This window comes from Triticum aestivum, chromosome 4A, assembly GCF_018294505.1.
Source record: "Triticum aestivum cultivar Chinese Spring chromosome 4A, IWGSC CS RefSeq v2.1, whole genome shotgun sequence".
NCBI classification, from domain to species: Eukaryota; Viridiplantae; Streptophyta; class Magnoliopsida; order Poales; family Poaceae; genus Triticum; species Triticum aestivum.
In genome coordinates, this window is record NC_057803.1 from 253,868,647 (window position 1) to 253,884,560 (window position 15,914).

Below are 15,914 nucleotides of genomic sequence, written 5' to 3' on the forward strand. Positions count from 1 at the left end.
ATCACACTGCCAACTTAAAGGTGTTCCATCATAAGTGACTGATGCAGGATACACAAGAAGAGTAGTTTCATGTAAGAACATGGTGTGATAGGCAGATATAGTATGTACCAAAAACAGGAAAGCGTGTCATATTCACACGTATCATGTGTAACCTAAGCAGATGCAGTTTAGACTAATTAGGAGTAATACAAGCTAGACACCATATGGAACATGCAACCAGATATCACACTGCCAAGTTAGAGCAAGCACCTTGGATTGTGGAGTAGGGGAGCGGAGACTTGGACCTTGTAATGCACTATCAGTACAAGGAGAATCGGTACAAATGCTCCATTTACATAGCTGCAGAGGACCACCATCATCACCTTCCTTACTCTTTTCCTTCCTCTTTCTTGATTTTGCCTTGTCAAGTCAAACCCACAAGAAAAAGGAATAAAATTTTCTCTTCAGAACTCATTGATGCATGATAATGACGAACACTGCTTTCATGTAAGGCAGCCGCATGATAGGATGATGGAATATGTATGAAAAATAGGATGGCGTGACATATTGACATGTATGATGTATAAAGTGTAAACTAATCACAAGGTGCTTGAACTTGTTAGAATCAATGCAAGCTAGAAACCATATGAAAGATGAAACCAATATCACTTTGCCAAATTAAAAGGGTGCCCTAACAAATGTATTTGACCAAATTAGAAGCAATACATGGAAAGATGCTAGAAATAATATGCAATATGCAACGAATAAAGGTGACTCATCGTAAGTGATTGATGCAGGATACAAAAGAGAGGTAGTTTCATGTAAGAACAAGGTTAACACATAGATGTAGTGAGTACCAAAAATTGGAAGACATGTCATATTCACAGGTATAATGTGTATACTAAGTAGATGCAGTTTACCCTAATTAGAAGCATTACAAGCTAGACATTGTGATGAGGACATCAATACAATTGTTACACCCACAGCCCCTGCTGCTATACATATTGGACCAATTACTAGAGCTCGTGCACGCCAACTAAATTACCAGGTACTTTCGTTTCTTGGTAATGATTCTAATGTTCATGAGAATATGATGCTGCCTAAATTGGATACATTTGTTTTGCTTACAAATGAAGGGCCTAGCTTGGAGAAGGATGAACATTGGAGCAAGAACAAGCATGGAGATGATGGCATGCGCAAGGGGAACAAGAACGGAGTTGCAAGTGATGATTTCAGGACATTGAAGCCACCATAATGGGTGCATGAAGCCTTGGACGAAATATACAAGATGCCACTTCATAAATTTCGTCCCGAGGCTATTTTAGGTGCTGCGTCACCTTATTATTGGGCCAGGCCCATGTAATTTCGAAATACATAAGTATAGGCTATTTTTAGAGTACGTATGTGTGGGGAAACAAGAGATAGGGTTGATTTCGGACCCCTCCACCAAGGGCCACGAAATTCCCCCCCTCTTCCACCATATATACAGCCCTTAGGGCATCGTTTAGACTTCGGGTTTTGTTTAGATTAAAAGTTCGCCATAGCTGCAACTTCGCGTACTTCGTTTGTGTTCAACAACCAGACAAAGGCGTCACAGAACCCCACCTTGATCAATAAAGCTTTCATCTTATATTCGCAATATCCAGATTGCAATCTCAGTTTCTTGCTTGTTCTTCGTTTGCTCGCAGGAAACAGAACCTCGTGGTCAGGTTGATCGTGCTCCGGCGTGGTAAATAACCTCTCGGAGTTGGTTTAGCGATTGCTAAGGCGCGACGTCCTCGCACGTTCGTAGTCGGATCGTCAAAGTCGACTGCCACCAAAGCGATATCCATCATCTCATCGAAAGACGGGACACCTTTGCCTCTATCAAGTGGTATCAGATTTCCAGGTTGCTCGGTGAGATTTTACAGTTTTTCGTAGTTTAGATCGAGTCTGTTCTTCATACCTACAGTCCACCAAAAAGCCAAAAAAAATTAGGGTTAGTTCATCATATCCGAACCAATCTGAGCCTTTGAATAATCTTTTTAGGGTTTTGCTTTGTTGAATTTGCGGTTGCATCGTCGTGTCTAGTTGCTAGTCTTAGCGTTAGTCTTTTAGAGTTTCGATTTCTGGTCATAAGTTGTCACGCCGCCACCGCACCATCATCATCGCCCCTGTCACCTACCACCACCGCTCCGAATCCGTATCCATATACCACCACCAATCTGTATCCATATACCACCACCGATCCATATCCATATACTACCACCGCTGCCATATACCACCACCGCTGCCATATACCACCACCATATATCCACCACCAATCCGAGTTCCTTGCATATTGGGTGTGTTTTTGAGATCCATCTAGATTCCGATTCGTGTTTCCTTGCCGGAGTCCGGAAACCACCCTCCGTTTAGGCCCAAAATTTTTTGAAAACGCATTTTTCGAAAAAAATTCTGGCTATCCTATTTTTAGGTGTTTCTGAGTGTTTTGAGACAGGTGCCATTATAGGAAGTTTTTTTTGACCCGTTTCCAGTTTTTGGGTCCGGGCAGTCGAAAAAACGAAAAAAAAAATTTGGTCGAAAAAATTTCGTGCCCATCCTGTCAGTTTGACCTAGGAAGAGTTTTGAGACACTCGCCATTGTAGTGATTTTTCGCAAAAAAAAAAGCAGCGCAAAAAAAAAGAGCGAAAAAAAAGAGCGAAAAAAATATTGCAGAGTGTGCTTTTTCCTTGTTTACGTGCAGCGCCGTGATTTTGTTAGTGTTCTAGGCTCGCGTCTCTAGCACGGTCTAGCCTAGGACCAGCACAGTACCGTCGCTGAGCGTTTATTCAACTTTGCATCTCTGAACTGATTATTGCTGACCCTTTTTGCTACCATATTATAAGCCTTCCCAGCTCCACATACATCTACGTCGTGCGTTTGACTCTCCCTGGTAATCGCTCTATCCAAGCTTTGAGAGTTTTGACTACAACGGTTGTCGATCACCGCCTGCTGCTGGGTAAGAACTGGTAAGAATTTGAGTTTTGCTTGACGGGTTTGTGATACACCACCACCACTTCTTAGTAGTCTGTAGGATCATATTCTTGTGTGTTTCTATTTGCTGCTAACCATGGTAGGATCACAAGCCGATGAGACTGATTGGGAGAACCTGACGAACAAATAGCTACATGATAAATTTCAGCAAATGATGAGTGGACAGGTGCAAGATGTGCTAAACAGATTTGACGAGGCCATGGAGAAGATAGATGGCATGGAGAAGACGTTCGAAACAAAGCTTGATAGCAAGTTTAATGGATTGCTCGCGCGTTTACCACCACCACTGCCGGCTGCACCTATCGCACCTCTCTAACACCAACAACAACGCATCCTTCCGAATCAGTATGGACGAGCGAAGCGTGTTCCTATTGAGGATGGCCAAACTTCTGGTGCTGCTGTTCCTGTTATTGATGCTTCTTTGGCTCCTGCTACTGCTGCTGCTGGTACCCAGGAGGATGATGAGTATGCGGGCGATTATGAGGATGAGGTTGATCAAAATCAAAACTACGTGCACCCACCAGCACCACCACCAGCAGGTCGACCTCGGGTATATATTCGTAATGGTAGGCCTGCACCACCACCTCAGGTATGAGATGATGTGCATATTCCTAAACTGAAATTGAATATTCCACCATCTGAGGGTAGATATGTTCCTGATATATATCTTACTTGGGAGTTAGAAACTGAACAACATTTTACATGTTTACAATATCCCGAGGAGAGAAGGGTTGCTGCTGCTGTTTGTGCTTTCACTAGTTTTGCATGTGTATGGTGGTCTGAACATTGTAGATTATATCCTATTCCAACTACTTGGGCTGCTTTGAAAACTGCTATGCGTACGCGTTGGGTTCCACCAAATTATCAACGTGAATTGCTTCAAAAATTGCAGCGTTTAAGACAAGGGAAAAATTCTGTAGAAGAATATTATCAGGAATTACAAACTGGCATGATTAGATGTGGTATTGTTGAGGAGAATGAAGCTATGCTTGCACGTTTTCTGGGTGGATTAAATAGAGAGATTCAGACCATTCTAGACTATAAGGAGTATACTAATATCACTCGTTTATTCCATCTTGCTTGTAAAGCTGAACGTGAAGTGCAGGATCGACAAGCATTGGCGCGATCTAACTTTTCTGCAGGCCGACCTTCATCATGGACACCGCGTGCATCTTCTACTGCAACTGCAACTGCACCTCAATCAGGTGCCTCCTCCAGTCGTGATACAAGAAAATAGGCACAACCACCATTATCTGCCAAGAGCGCACCTGCTGGGCCTGCACAGAGTTCTTCTTCTTCCATGGCATCAACAGGGCACACAAGTGATATTATTTGTCGTCGTTGTAAGGGAGGAGGTCATTATGCGAGAGAATGCAAATCTCCACGTGTGATGATTGCTACCGCAGATGGTGGATATGAGTCCGCTAGTGACTATGATGAGGAGACTTTGGCTCTTATTACACGTGAAGAACATGGTGGAGATGATTCTGATCATGAGACGCAATACATGGCTCCTGAAGACGCTGAAAGGTATGAATGTTTAGTTGCTCAACGTGTTTTGAGTGTGCAGGTCACACAAGCTGAGCAAAATCAGAGGCACAATTTGTTCCATACCAAGGGAGTTGTGAAGGAACGTTCTGTGCGCGTCATAATAGACGGAGGGAGCTGCAACAACTTGGCTAGCATGGAGATGGTGGAGAAGCTTTCTCTCACCACAAGACCACATCCACATCCTTACTACATCCAATGGTTCAACAACAGCGGCAAGGTTAAGGTAACACGTACTGTTCATGTGCATTTTAGTATCTCTACATATGCTGATTATGTTGATTGTGATGTGGTACCTATGCAAGCATGTTCCTTATTACTTGGTAGACCATGGCAATTTGATAAAAACTCTGTACACCATGGTAGAAACAATCACTATACTCTTGTTCATAAGGATAAAAATATTACTTTGCTTCCAATGACTCCTGATTCCATTTTGAAAGATGATATTAATAGAGCCAATAAAGCAAAACAGGAGAAGAATAAGAGTGAAAATCAGATTGTGGCAAAAGAATTTGAACAACAAATGAAGCCTAATAATAAACCATCTAGTGTTGCTTCTGAAATTAAATTGAAAAGTGCATGTTTATTTGCCACCAAATCTGATATTGATGAGCTAGATTTCAGCAAATCTGTTTGCTATGCTTTTGTGTGCAAAGAGGCATTATTTTCATTCGAGGACGTGCCTTCCTCTTTGCCTCCTGCTGTCACTAACATTTTGCAGGAGTTCGCTGACGTCTTTCCACAAGACGTGCCACCGGGATTACCGCCTATTCGAGGGATTGAGCATCAGATTGACTTAATTCCCGGTGCTTCACTGCCAAACCGTGCACCATACCGTATCAATCCAGAGGAGACGAAGGAGATTATGCGTCAAGTACAAGAGCTTCTCGACAAAGGTTATATACGCGAATCCCTTAGTCCTTGTGTTGTTCCTATTATTCTAGTGCCGAAAAAGGATGGAACATCACGTATGTGTGTTGATTGTAGAGGCATTAATAAAATTACTATTCGTTATCGTCATCCTATTCCTAGGCTCGATGATATGCTTGATGAATTGAGTGGCTCTACAATATTCTGCAAAGTTGATTTGCGTAGTGGATACCATCAAATTCGTATGAAATTGGGAGATGAATGGAAAACAGCATTTAAAACTAAGTTTGGATTATATGAGTGGTTAGTCATGCCTTTTGGGTTAACTAATGCACCTAGTACTTTCATGTGATTAATGAACGAAGTTTTACGTGCTTTCATTGGACGATTTGTGGTAGTTTACTTTGATGACATATTGATTTATAGCAGATCTTTGGAAGAACATTTGGAACATTTACGTGCTGTTTTTATTGCTCTACGTGATGCACGTTTGTTTGGTAACCTTGGGAAGTGCACCTTTTGCACCGACCAAGTATCTTTTCTTGGCTATGTTGTTACTCCACAGGGAATTGAAGTTGATAAAGCCAGGATTGAAGCTATTGAGAGTTGGCCGCAGCCCAAAACGGTCACACAAGTGAGGAGTTTTCTTGGCCTCGCTGGATTCTATAGGCGTTTTGTGAGAGATTTCAGGACCATTGCTGCACCTCTCAATGAGCTTACAAAGAAAGATGTGCCTTTTCTTTGGGGTACCGCACAAGAAGAAGCCTTCTCGGTATTGAAAGATAAGTTGACACATGCTCCTTTACTCCAACTTCCTAATTTTAATAAGACTTTTGAGCTTGAATGTGATGCTAGTGGAATTGGATTAGGCGGTGTGTTATTACAAGATGGCAAACCTGTTGCATACTTTTCTGAAAAATTGAGTGGGCCTAGTCTGAATTATTCTACTTATGATAAAGAATTATATGCTCTTGTTCGGACTTTAGAAACATGGCAACATTATTTATGGCCCAAAGAATTTGTTATACATTCTGATCATAAATCTTTGAAACGTATTAAAAGTCAAGCTAAACTGAATCGTAGACATGCTAAATGGGTTGAATTCATTGAGACTTTTCCTTATGTCATTAAACACAAGAAGGGACAAGAAAATGTTATTGCTGATGCATTGTCTCGCCGCTATACTATGCTTTCACAACTTGACTTCAAAATATTTGGTTTGGAGACAATCAAAGATCAATATGTGCATGATGCTGATTTTAAAGATGTAATGCAGAATTGTAAAGAAGGAAGAATGTGGAACAAGTTCGTCATTAACGATGGATTTGTGTTTCGTGCTAACAAGCTATGCATTCCAGCTAGCTCCGTTCGTCTTTTGTTGTTGCAGGAGGCGCATGGAGGAGGATTAATGGGACACTTTGGCGTGAAGAAGACGGAGGACGTACTTGCTACACATTTCTTTTGGCCAAAGATGAGACGGGATGTTGAGCATTTTATTGCTCGCTGCACTACATGTCAAAAAGCTAAGTCACGACTCAATCCTCATGGTTTATATATGCCTTTGCCTGTACCTAGTGTTCCTTGGGAGCATATATCTATGGACTTTGTTTTAGGTTTACCTCGAACAAAGAAGGGGAGGGATAGCATATTTGTTGTCGTGGATAGATTCTCGAAAATGGCACACTTTATACCATGTCATAAAAGCGATGATGCTGTTAATGTTGCTGATTTGTTCTTTCGTGAAATTATTCGCTTGCATGGTGTGCCAAATACTATTTTTTCAGATCGTGATACTAAATTTCTTAGCCACTTTTGGAGATGTTTATGGGCTAAGTTGGGGACTAAACTTCTTTTTAGTACTACTTGTCACCCCTAAACTGATGGACAAACTGAAGTAGTCAATAGAATGTTGTCTACTATGCTTAGGGCTGTTTTGAAGAATAATAAGAAAATGTGGGAGGAATGCTTGCCTCATATTGAATTTGCTTATAATCGTTCATTGCATTCTACTACTAAGATGTGCCCTTTTGAAGTTGTGTATGGTTTCCTACCTCGTGCACCTATTGATTTGTTGCCTCTTCCATCTTCGGAGAAGGTTAATTTTGATGCTAAACAACATGCTGAATTGATTTTAAACATGCATGAGTTAACTAAGGAAAACATTAAGCGTATGAATGCTAAATATAAACTTGCTGGAGATAAGGGTAGAAAACATGTTGTGTTTGCACCTGGAGATCTTGTTTGGTTACATTTGCGTAAGGATAGATTTCCTGATTTGCGCAAATCAAAGTTAATGCCACGTGCTGATGGTCCCTTTAAGGTGTTAGAGAATATAAATGATAATGCATATAAACTTGAGCTGCCTGCAGATTTTGGGGTTAGTCCCACTTTTAACATTGCAGATTTGAAGCCTTATTTGGGTGAGGAAAATGAACTTCCGTCGAGGACGACTTCATTTCAAGAAGGGGAGGTTGATGAGGACATCAATACAATTGTTACACCCACAGCCCCTGCTGCTATACATACTGGACCAATTACTAGAGCTCGTGCACGCCAACTAAATTACCAGGTACTTTCATTTCTTGGTAATGATTCTAATGTTCATGAGAATATGATGCTGCCTAAATTGGATACATTTGTTTTGCTTACAAATGAAGGGCCTAGCTTGGAGAAGGATGAACATTGGAGCAAGAACAAGCATGGAGATGATGGCATGCGCAAGGGGAACAAGAACGGAGTTACAAGTGATGATTTCAGGACTTTGAAGCCACCATAATGGGTGCATGAAGCCTTGGACGAAATATACAAGATGTCACTTCATAAATTTCGTCCCGAGGCTATTTTAGGTGCTGCGTCACCTTATTATTGGGCCAGGCCCATGTAATTTCGAAATACATAAGTATAGGCTATTTTTAGAGTACGTATGTGTGGGGAAACAAGAGATAGGGTTGATTTCGGACCCCTCCACTAAGGGCCACGAAATTCCCCCCTCTTCCTCCATATATACAGCCCTTAGGGCATCGTTCAGACTTCGGGTTTTGTTTAGATTAAAAGTTCGCCATAGCTGCAACTTCGTGTACTTCGTTTGTGTTCAACGACCAGACAAAGGCGTCACAGAACCCCACCTTGATCAATAAAGCTTTCATCTTATATTCGCAATATCCAGATTGCAATCTCAGTTTCTTGCTTGTTCTTCGTTTGCTCGCAGGAAACAGACCCTCGTGGTCAGGTTGATCGTTCTCCGGCGTGGTCAATAACCTCTCGGAGTTGGTTTAGCGATTGCTAAGGCACGACGTCCTCGCACGTTCGTAGTCGGATCGTCAAAGTCTACTGCCAGCAAAGCGATATCCATCATCTCATCGAAAGACGGGACACCTTTGCCTCTATCACATTGTATGCAATATACAACCACATATCACACTACGAAGTTAGAGCAAGCACCTGTGATGGTGGTGTGGGGGAATTGCAGTCATCAACTAGACAGCTACGTTGACTATCTTCATTTAGCCTTGCTGTTTCTTGAGAATCATGTGGGGAGGATGACACTGCACTCTTTAAACGAGTATGGCGTCTCACAGTAACCCACTCGGGTGACTGTCTCATCATAATTAATTGACAAGGGATACAAAAGAGCATTAGTTTGATGTACGAACATGGTTAATAGACATATGTAGTATGTATCAAAAACAGGAAGGCATGTCATTATCAAAGGTATAATGTGTAAAGTAAGCAGATGCAATTTAACCAAATTGGAAGCAATACAAGCTAGAAACCATATGCAACATGCAACCACATTTGATAGCGCGAAGTTAAAGCAAGCACCTGGGATTGTTGTGGGTGTCAACTGATATCATCAACTACAGAGCTACGTTTACTTTCTCCAACTGCTGACACTGCATCCTTTAGAGCGTTGAAAAGCTTAGTGCTTATCTTCGAAATACACTTTCTGCTGGCAGTGTTGTAAGGTTTGCACGAATAAAGGATGAGGAGTACCTCTTTCTGCTGGCAGTGTTGTGTCCTCCTTGTGTTTTTCCAATGATCTTCTTGTGGTTTGCTTGAAACGAGAAGTTGTGGAAGACGGTGCAGCCTTGGACAAACCCATGGCCAAGTTGTTGAGTATGGTGCGGTGCCCGTCTGTCGGCGACGAGGAAGCAGATCCGAGGCGATGAACAACGGCGTAGCAAGAACAACTCCAGTGCGATGGACGGTTGTGACAGTGGAGCGGCAGCAGTGAGGCGCAGGACGGCGTGGTCGGAGTAGTTCTGGTACGGCGCACGTCGGCGTCGGTGTCGTGGAGGCATCTCTACCTCGGCTTCAGCTGCTAAGTCCTTGAGGGCGTTGCGGTTGCGTTGGACGATGACGTCGGGGTACCGGCTCCGGCGTGATGGAGGAGGGCGACAGTGGATTGGGTGCTATGGGGTGGAGGACGGAGGAGGCTGGGGTTTCACGGCTAGTGGAGAGGGCGTTTTGGCGCCCATGGAGTATGAATGGGGAAATAGAGGGAGGCGGGGAACTTAAGGGGGAACAATGTTTCGGTTTGGGACACGCTTGTTTGAAATTTGGGGAATGTTTCAAACTTTGCCCCCATCTAAAATTTCAAACATATTGCGGGTTGGGGGTAGGACAGTAATCTCAGGTGTCCTAAATGTGGGCAGGATAGATTTCGGCCGAGCGCATGGGTGTTTAGGCGCCAACGGCGTATGAATGCCTCTCGGAGGCGGTTGAGACTGGCATCTTCTTGAAGTTACAAACCTACCCTGGTTTAGACCTTTGGACATCGGGCCGATAGGCTACACGGGCCAGAGTCAGGACAGTAATATCCTACCACCAAACATTAGTCTCGCATGGTTTCGGGTGACCAGAGGCCTATTTGGCGTTTCGTTCAATATTTGGGAGCAGAAGCATTAACGTTTTCGGTTCTCTTGAATTGAACATTCAAGATTTGTCAAACTTCACAAATCTTTACTCTTGAAAATCATAAAGCTATGATTATTTTGGAATGGAGGTGGTACATTTCAATATACATTGTACACGAGTATATATCAAAAAATATGCAACTTATCTCAGTTCATGCATGGTTCCAAATATAATATCCTTGGTTGCAAAAAAAAAAGTTAGACATGCGTATGAATATATATAGCATGTTCAAACGCACAACAAAGATTGATGCCCCCCTTTACATCTGATTTACAAATGCCATTATCTCGGGTTCAAATAGATGAATGCACTTCCCATGAATTCGAATCTTCGAAACCCTCTTTATGTTGAATTCGACATGTATTCTATTTCATAGCTAGCAATTTGGAATGTATCCATGCAAGTGACAAATGTATAAAGTGCTTCACACTAACAACATGGAGTGCACTAACTAATGTTTATATATGAAGTGCAAAAGCATCCATTGCCTGTATTTCAAACTGCTCTCACTCTATGGATCGATAATATGAAATAAACACATGCACATGCTAGAATTCAATAGAGTATGGGTGTCTGATAGACCGATTTTCTTCCATACGCAATTTTCAAAATTCATGATCTCATCCAAAAATAATAATGCCATTTATATTTTAATTTAATGCGTAGAACCGCCTTTTACACGTAGATGCACTAATAGAGGCGGAGGTGTCCCGTCTTTCGATGAGATGGTGGATTTCGCTTTGGTGGAAGTCGACTTTGACGACCCGACTACGAACGTGCGAGGACGCCGCGCCTTAGCAATCGCTAAACCAACTCCGAGAGGTTATTGACCACGCCGGAGCACGATCAACCTGACCACGAGGGTCTGTTTCCTGCGAGCAAACGAAGATCAAGCAAGAAACTAAGATTGCAATCTGGATATTGCGAATATAAGATGAAAGCTTTATTGATCAAGGTGGGGTTCTGTGACGCCTTTGTCTGGTCGTTGAACACAAACGAAGTACGCGAAGTTGCAGCTATGGCAAACTTTTAATCTAAACAAAACCCAAGGAAAAGCTACTAGATGGATCTACTTATATAGGAGCAAGGGGTGGCGGCCAAGGAGGTGGGAGGACGTCCCAAGGCAGCCTAAAACTAAATCTAGGTCGTACAAGGCCAATGGGCCCAAGTGGAGTTGATGTAACACCTTTGGACTTGTAGTTTGACTCGGATTCTGCTGCAGCATCAGATTGTTTCGTCCACAACTCAACGCTCCGGACGAATTTGAAGGTGATTCCAATTGGGTTGGAAAGTGCACGAAATCTAGTTTTCAACAAAAAAAGAATCACCCAATTCGGAGTCCGTATGAAAATCTTGTATGCGTTTTGAGTCAGGTATGTCTGTGCAGTCCGAATCTGAATCCAGAACGTGAGAGACTTGGACTCTATCTTCTCTTGGGCCAAAAGTGACGTGAGAGAACTTTTTGGACAGCAAATAAACATCTCTTTGATGAGGACATGACTACCTTGGATATGACCAAAAATATTGCATATATGCATATTTGTCAGGTGATTTCTAGTGCAAACTATTCAATAATCTATTTACGTTATCCAGAACAAAAATACTTCACACACTTTTGTGTTTTGTCTAATTGCAGGTGTATGGGACATTTGTACAATCCACATATGAAGATAAGGAAGAAAGAGATGTTTATTTGCTGTCCAAAAAGTTCTCTCACGTCACTTTTGGCCCAAGAGAAGATAGAGTCCAAGTCTCTCACGTTCTGGATTCAGATTCGGACTGCACAGACACACCTGACTCAAAACGCACACAAGTTTTTTTCATACGGACTCCGAATTGGTTGATTCTTTTTTTGTTGGAAACTAGATTTCGTGCACTTTCCAACCCAATTGGAATCACCTTCAAATTCGTCCGGAGCGTTGAGTTGTGGACGAAACAATCTGGTGCTGCAGCAGAATCTGAGTCAAACTACAAGTCCAAAGGTGTTACATCACCTCCACTTGGGCCCATTGGCCTTGTACGACCTAGATTTAGTTTTAGGCTGCCTTGGGACGTCCTCCCACCTCCTTGGCCGCCACCCATTGCTCCTATATAAGTAGATCCATCTAGTAGCTTTTCCTTGGGATTTGTTTAGTTAAAAGTTAGCCATTGCAACTTCGTGTACTTCGTTTGTGTCCAACGACCAGACCAAGACCGCTTACGGATCCCCATATTTATCAAAACTTCATATATACTCGCAATATTCAGATTGCTTTTGTCATATTCTTGCTTGTTCTTCGATTGCTTGCAGGAATAGACCTTCGTGGTCAGGTTGATCGTGCTTCCGGCGTGGTCAATAACCTCAGGAGATTGGTTTAGCCATTGCTAAGGCGCAACTCCGTGCACGTTTGTAGTCGGATCGTCAAAGTCGTCTCCACCAAATCGATAGTTATCATCTCATCGAAAGATCGGGACACCCCGCCTCTATCAAGTGGTATCAGTTTTCAGGTTGCTCGGTGAGAATATCCAGTTTTTCTTAGATTAGATTTATTTTCTTACCTATTGTCCAAGAAAAAGCCACACACAAAAAAAGTTAGATCTGTTCATCCTTTATCCAAGCCAGTCTGAGCCTTTGCAATTTTCTATTCATTGCTTGCATAGTTGAATTATCGGTTGCATCGTCGTGTCAGTTGCTGGTCTTAGCGTCTAGTTCCTTTAGAGTTTCGAGTTCTGTTCACATTAGTCACGCCGCCGCTGCATCATTATCCCTTCCGCTGTCCACCATCCCATCTATTAATTTCCACCACGTGCTACGCACTGTTCATTGTCATAATCATAGTTGAGGTTATTCACATCTTCGCCTGATCCAATCTGCACCTTATCTAGTTTGTCTTGGAAAGAAAAAAAAAGAAAGAGAAAAAAGGAAAGAAAAAAAAAAGAAAAAGAGAGAGAAGAAAAAGAAAAAAAAAGCGTGAGAAAAAAAAAGAGAGAAAAAAAATTGGATCTATCTAGAATCAATCTCGTACCTGAATTCGGATTGGAATCTGTTTTGCGCACTGTTCAGTAAAATAGGTGTATCTTCCTCATACGAAGTCAGTTTTGGCTCCGTGAGTACTCAAATTGAAGATAGCGACGAGCCGCATCTAAATAGTTACAGAAGCTAGTTCAATATTTGACACCTCAAAATCGGCTTCTAAATAGGTCTTTTTGCCCTCCGAAGTTCGTGAACACAACTTGTTCCAATTTTTCAGGCCAGTTTTAGAATTTCTTTGACTCCTCATATCAACTCGGAATTGAGTGATTCTTTTTGCATTGGAAAGCTTGAGTTAATAGCATTCTTTGAAAGAATTTATCAAAAAATTGTCTCAAACTTTTCAAGAGGAAAGTTGGAGAGAGAGTTGTTGTATATCCTGCTTGGCAGTTGTTTTTCATCATTATCTTCACTGCCGTTGTGATCTTCACTTATATCTTGCTGTCAAGAGCTACTTAGTATCCTTCATTGATGCTAGTTGTGCTATGTCGTGACCTCATTAGTGTTCTAGGCTCGCGTCTCTAGTCCGGTCTAGCCTAGGACCAGCACAGTACCGTCGTTGAGCGTTTATTCAACATTGCATCTTTGAATTGATTATTGCTAATCTTTTGCTACCATATATAGCCAACCCAGCTCCACATATTTCTACACCGTGTATACGTACGCTCCCCTGGCAATCGCTTTACTCAATATTCGGAGTTACTTGACACCGCTGGTTGCCGATCACCGCCTGCTGCATGGTAAGAACTTGTAAGACATTGATATTTGCTTTACTGTGAGCGTTTTACCACCACATCCTAGTAGTTATAGGAACATCATTTTTGGGTTTTGTTTCTTGTTCTACTAATCATGATAGGATCCAAAGTCAATTCATGGGCTTTGTCGATCGCGGGAGACGTGCCACCACCTTTGCAAATACCACAACCGTCACGAGAGGTGCACAAACATCCAAATGCACATGATCAGGTTAATGTATCTATACCACCATTTAATGGCCGTTTTAAACCTGCTTTATATATTGAATGGGAGTTCGACATAAAAAATATATTTGCTTCCCATAATTTCGATGAACATAAAAAGGTTAAGGTTGCGGTTGGTTCTTTCACTGGTTATGCTATGGTTTGGTGGAGTGAATATTGTCGGTTACACCCTGATTATATACCTACTACTTGGGATGATTTGAAACTTGCCATGCGACATACTTTCGTCCCTGCTTATTATACTCGTGACATGATTAAGAAGTTGCAACACTTAAAACAAGGTAGTGAAACTGTAACAAAATATTATGATGATTTACAAACTACCTTGTTGCATTCCTCTTTAGAAGAAAGTGAAGATGATTTTATGGATAGATTTTGGGGAGGATTAAACCGTGATATTCAAGAGATACTAATTCATGAAGAGTGTTATCCTATGGAACATTTGTTTCATCTTGCTTGCAAAGCTGAACAGGAAATAAAACGACGTGTTGGCCACAAGGAGAACAAGCGCACGGTGCACATTCCAAGAGTTGATATGATTGTTCCTTCAACTACTAGGCATACTATGACAACCACATCCGTTGTTGTCAGGACTACATCACCTCCACCATGTGACACATCGCCCCCGAGAGTGGCTACATCATCTGAGTTGATCATAAGAGGTAATGACAAAGGTATTGATCTTCCATCTCTACATGAGAATGATGAATGCCTTGTCAATTTAAATGCACCATCTGATGAGCAACACACTACTTTGATCACACCACCCATTTTAGAGGACTACATTGATAATTTGACTTTGCCATGTGATCAAACAACTGAAGTACCAACAATTTTGAGTGCACCCATTGAATTAACTATTGATGCAAAAGAACCAATGTTTAATCATTTTGATATGACCTCTAATCTTGGTGATGATTCTGTGTTGAATGACTTATTGCATGTTTGCTTATTTAAGCATGTTGTAGCATGTAAATTTGATGCAAGTAAGGTTTATTCACCAATGCTGGGATGGTTTAATGATGAACATTGTCAATCTTTTGAAATGAATAAGAGCTTCACTTATATGTGCAAACTGAGTTGCAATATTTTCATGCCTTCTACTTCTTGTGCTAATTTTTTGGCTTTAGATTTTATGAACTATGCAAGTTACTCATCTATTCATGTGTCATATATGCAAAAATCAAGGGAAGTAAAAATGGATGACATATACATATACAACATGTACACCTTGTCTCTTTTGTTAGCCACATTTCAGATTAAGCAACGCCGAGGACGGCTTTATTTTCAAGAAGGGGAGGATGATGAGGACATGACTACCTTGGATATGACCAAAAATATTGCATATATGCATATTTGTCAGGTGATTTCTAGTGCAAACTATTCAATAATCTATTTACGTTATCCAGAACAAAAATACTTCACACACTTTTGTGTTTTGTCTAATTGCAGGTGTATGGGACATTTGTACAATCCACATATGAAGATAAGGAAGAAAGAGATGTTTATTTGCTGTCCAAAAAGTTCTCTCACGTCACTTTTGGCCCAAGAGAAGATAGAGTCCAAGTCTCTCACGTTCTGGATTCAGATTC